The sequence below is a fragment of the Passer domesticus genome, unplaced genomic scaffold (assembly GCF_036417665.1).
Source record: "Passer domesticus isolate bPasDom1 unplaced genomic scaffold, bPasDom1.hap1 HAP1_SCAFFOLD_213, whole genome shotgun sequence".
In the NCBI taxonomy this organism is placed as follows: Eukaryota; Metazoa; Chordata; class Aves; order Passeriformes; family Passeridae; genus Passer; species Passer domesticus.
In genome coordinates, this window is record NW_026989992.1 from 47,501 (window position 1) to 52,500 (window position 5,000).

A 5,000-nucleotide genomic window follows, 5' to 3' on the forward strand; every position below is an offset into this window, starting at 1 on the left:
CGGCGTGCGGTGCACGCTCGCGGATCGGGCTCTTTCCCCCGTCCGCACCCCATCGGTTCTCGTCCTTTCGCCCTCTCTTCTCTCGGCCCTCTCTCGGCTCAGCTCCAGCCGCACCGCCGCCCGGCGCTGCTCGCGACCGGCACCCACGGGGCGCTTTTCCCGGACCGGGGCCGGCACCGACACCTCTCGTGGTTTTTAAGGACACCTGAAGGCTCGCGGGGCCACGCGGCTGTCACACAGCTGGGGACGGTAAAGACGCCCTTCCCCGGCAGCGGGAGGGGCGACACCTCGCCTGCGACGGGAAGCGAACTGGAAAGGAGACCGCCCTGCCCGATCACCGGACCCCCGCCGTGGCTTCCCCATGACAGAGAAGCCCCGGCAGAGAGCCGGCCCGCCGGGGGCCCTCTCCCACGCGACCCGAAAAGCCTCATCGATCAGGCGCGGCTGACGAAGGAGACGCGCAAACCGTGACCAGGGCCCCGTCCCCGAGAGGCTCTCTCGGTCTGCCCTTCTCTCTCTCTTCCTCCTCCTGCGGCTTGGCGCCGCCGAGCCTCCCGGGACTGAACGTGCCTGAGGCCGCCGACGCCGGCGGGCCGGTCACGGCACAACAGGAGCACGGGGGGGTGCCGCCACCCGACAACGGTTCCCTTAGCGGGGCAACAGCAGGACGGGACCGCCCGGGCTGGGGGACTCGGCCCCTTCGCCCGGGGAACCCATCCCAGCGTGCGAGAAAAGTGCCACCGACCGTGCCCACGGGGCCACCGGCTTTCACCCGCCACGCGGCAGTCGGCTTCCCCTCCGGCAAAAAAAAAAAAAAAAAAAAAGCCGGGCGGGGACGGCACGATAAAAAGGCACATGGCGCGCGCGTTCGGCAACGGACCCGTGCTAACCACAGGGGCCGCGGGCCCGGGCCGAGGGGCGACCCACCGGCATCTCGCCCCTCTCTCTCTCGCTCTCTCTCTCTCTCTGCACACCTTGGCTTGCGTGGCCCGCGCACCTTTGTCGCGCGGCTTCTCGGGTGCCGCGGCTTAAGGCCGCCGGAAAGGGGGGGGGGGGGGGACCGTCAACGACGGCCGGCCGGGCAGCCCCCACTCCGCCCGCACGCCGGCTCGCTAACAAAAAAAAAAAGGCAACGTGAACGGACCCCCGGTGGAAACCCAGCCTGCCCTGGCGGAAGCGGCTCAGCCGCACCACCCGCAAAGCGAGGTAGGACGAGGCGCCGCCGCCTCGCCCTCGACATGCCGGGGGGCTCTCTGTCGGGCTCCGGGTCCGTGCTAGGGCAAGGCCGGCCACCGCGGCCGGCCTCTGCCCCTGGAAAAATCCGCCCGCTACGCGGGTCCCCGGCTTAAGGCCGAGGAAGGGGGACAACGCCGAAACAAAAAAAAAAAAAAAAAAAAAAAAAAAAACCACAGGCCGGGGACGGCGGTGGCGCCACCCCGGCTCATCGGGCGACTGCCGTCGCCGAGCCCCTCAAGCGACGCAGCAGGCCGAGGCCAGGCCGCGCGTCCCACTGCGCGTCCCCCGCCGCCCTTCCGACACGGACACGCTGGCAAACAGGTCGGGAGCGGGGGACGGGACGCCGCCACCTCGGCCGAGCGGGCCATCCTCGGGGCTCTTGGAGCAAGGGCCAGGAAAAACCCCAGCCGCGTCCACCCTCCGACTGCCGGGGGGGGGGAAATAAAACAAAATAGAAAAAAATTAAAAAGCGCCCGCCGAGCGGGGCCCCGGCTTAAGGCCGAGCCACACACAAGGGACGAGGCGCCGCCGCCTCGCCCGCCACCGGGCCGGGCCGGAGCAGGACACGCTCACGGCTTTTCTCCACCTCACCTCGGCCAGCGAGGGGCTCTCACACGGCTTTTCGACTCTCTCTCTCGGCTCCGCGGGGACCGGCCCCTTTCCCCCGGCTCGCCCTCGGTCTCTTCTCTCTCGGCTCCGCGGGGACCGGCCCCTTTCCCCCGGCTCGCCCTCGGTCTCTTCTCTCTCGGCTCCGCGGGGACCGGCCCCTTTCCCCCGGCTCGCCCTCGGTCTCTTCTCTCTCGGCTCCGCGGGGACCGGCCCCTTTCGGGCTCCACACACCTCTCTCTCGCGCCCCACGATCGGTCGCACCACATCTCTCTCCCTCGGGGCCCTCCACACTGCGCCAAACCTCGCTGGGGCAACCACGGACGGAACCGGGAACAAAGCCACGCGACTCGTTCCTCGGTTAGGCGGCGTGCTCTCCAACCCTGGCGCCACCGGCACGCGCGGCCAATCCAGCCCACCGCCATCGGACACAGGCGCGGAGAACCCTGCCTGCGGGGACGCGGCCCGTCACCTCGCTCCCATAGTACGGACAGATAAGTCCAAGGCCGCCGGCGCCTCCAAGAGGACCGATGAAAATCGACCGGGAAGGAGCGCCGCCGCAGGCCGCCTCCTAGCATGACGTAGCGGGAGGCGGCCGAAAACAGCGACCCCTTGGTGAACTTCCGGAGCCGGCTGAGACAACAGGTCTACCCGGCGCCGGCCGAAATGTGACCAAGTCCCTTCGGAACGAGGTAGACCTGTTGTCATCCGTCAGCGCCCGCCGCCCGGGGACCGCGCCGAGCCTGGGCGGGCGCGGAGCCGGGGTAGACCTGGTGTCTCCCGGGGAGCCGGGGTAGACCTGGCGTCCTCTCCGGCGCCGGGATAGACCTGGTGTCCGTTCCCGAAGCCGGGGTAGACCTGGTGTCCCCTCCCGAAGCCGGGGGTAGACCTGTTGGCTCCCTTCCCGAAGACGGGGTAGACCTGGTGTCCCCTCCCGAAGCCGGGGTAGACCTGTTGTCCCCTCCCGAAGCCGGGGTAGTACCTGGTGGCCCCTCCCGAAGCCGGGGGTAGACCTGTTGGCTCCCTTCCCGAAGACGGGGTAGACCTGGTGTCCCCTCCCGAAGCCGGGGTAGACCTGTTGGCTCCCCGAAGCCGGGGTAGACCTGGTGTCCCCTCCCGAAGCCGGGGTAGACCTGTTGGCTGCCCTCCCGGAACCGGGGTAGACCTGGTGTCCCCTCCCGGAGCCGGGGTAGACCTGTTGGCTCCCCGAAGCCGGGGTAGACCTGTTGGCTGCCCTCCCGAAGCCGGGGTAGACCTGTTGGCTGCCCTCCCGAAGCCGGGGTAGACCTGGTGTCCCCTCCCGAAGCCGGGGGTAGACCTGTTGGCTGCCCTCCCGAAGCCGGGGTAGACCTGGTGTCCCCTCCCGAAGCCGGGGGTAGACCTGGTGTCCTTGCAGAGCTAGGGTAGACCTGTTGTTCTCCGCTCGCCGCCCGGGGTTCGGGCGCCTCGCTGACCCCGCCAAGCCTGCACAGCCGGGGGCAGCTCACGGCCTCGTAACGCCCCGGAGCCGGACGGCTCTATCAGCCCTGTCCCACTCAATGAAGCCCCCTTCCCCGCCCCCCCCCCCCCCCCCCCCCCCCCCATTTCTAAGACCAATTCATATTTTCGAGGTTTTGGGGTTTTTGGAGGCTTTTTTTTTTTTGGTGGGCGTTGTGGGGGTGGTTTTTGGTTTTGGGTTTTGTTGGTTGTTTTTGGTTTTGTTTTTGTTTTTTTTTTTTTTTTTTTTTTGGGTTTTTTTTTTTTTTTTTGGTTGGGTTTGGTTTTGTTTGGTTTTGTTTGGTTTTGTTTGGTTGGGGCTTTTTCCTCTTTTGGATTTTTTTCTTGGGGGGGGGTTTTGTGTGTGGGGGGTTTTCTGGTTGGTATTGTTGTTGTTGTTTTTCCTTTGCTTTGCCTTGCCTTGCTTTGCTTTGCTTTGCTTTGCTTTGCTTTGCTTTTGTTTGATGCTAGATCTCGGGGCTTTTTGGGGGGGGAGTGGGCGTGGGGCTTGTGGCTTGTGGTTCGGTTGGTGGGCTGGTGGGGGCTTTTTTTGGTGTTTCTTTGGGGGGCTTTTATTGTTGGGTTTGGTTTTGGTTCCCCCCCCCGGGGTTGGTTTGGTGGGGTTTTGTTTGTTTTGTTTTTTTCCGTCTGTTTGTTTTTTTCTTTTGTCGTTTGTTTGGTTTGGTTTTGGCTTTTCTTGGGTTTCTGCCCGCCCCCCCCACGCCGCGACTCGGCTCGACCCGCCCCGCCCCGCCCACCGGGAGAGGAGGCGGCGGCGGCGGCGGCGGCGGCGGGGCAGCCGCCGCCGGCACACGGGCGGCCGCTTTCGGACGGGTTCTTTCACGGTCCGCAGAGGTCTTCAGCACTCGGCGTGGCTCTGGGGGGCCGCGGGGGCTCGGTGGCGAGGCGCCCGTGGCCGGCACCACGAAGCCGCCGGCCCTTGTCCGCACAGAGAGCGACAGACAGACACGGGGACACACACCCGCTCCACGCACTCACATCCCGATGCCGCTCTCTCAGAGCACCACACCGCCCCCCCCCGCCCATAGGCACGCGCCCTCTCGCGTGCCCTCTCTCCCCGTCCCCGTCCCCGTCCCCGTCCCCGCGCCTGCCCTGGTCCCTGCCCTGGTCCCTGCCCTGCCTGTCGCGGCCGCCCCCCCGGCCAGCCACGACGGTTGGGGGGCCGCCCCGCCCTGCCCCCCTCAGACTCCCTGCTGCCGCCTGCAGACTTTCCTCGCCTCCGCCCAATGACGGTTGGGGCCGCCCCGCCCTCACCCCCCCTCCCCCCCAGACTCCCTGCTGCCGCCTGCAGACTTTCCCGGCCTCCGCCCAATGACGGTTGGGGCCGCCCCGCCCTCCCCCCCTCAGACGCCCTGGCGCCACCTTCAGACTTTTCAAGCCCTCTCCCCCCCCACCCCGGGCTCCCATCGGCCTGTTTGCACAGCGGCAGCGGCAGCGGCAGCGGCAGCGGCAGCGGCAGCGGCAGCGGCGGGCGGGCGGGCGGGCGGGCGAGGAGCCGGCCGACACCGAGGCAGCCGGGAGGTTCGGCCAGCAGGGCGAGAGCCTGCTGCAGAGGCGGGGCGGGGCGGGCGGGCGGTGGCGGGATGCCTAGCGCACCGTCCCTTTCTCCGGGAAACTTTCTGTTCGTCTCTCGCCGAGCCTTTTGGTTTGATGGCGTTCCT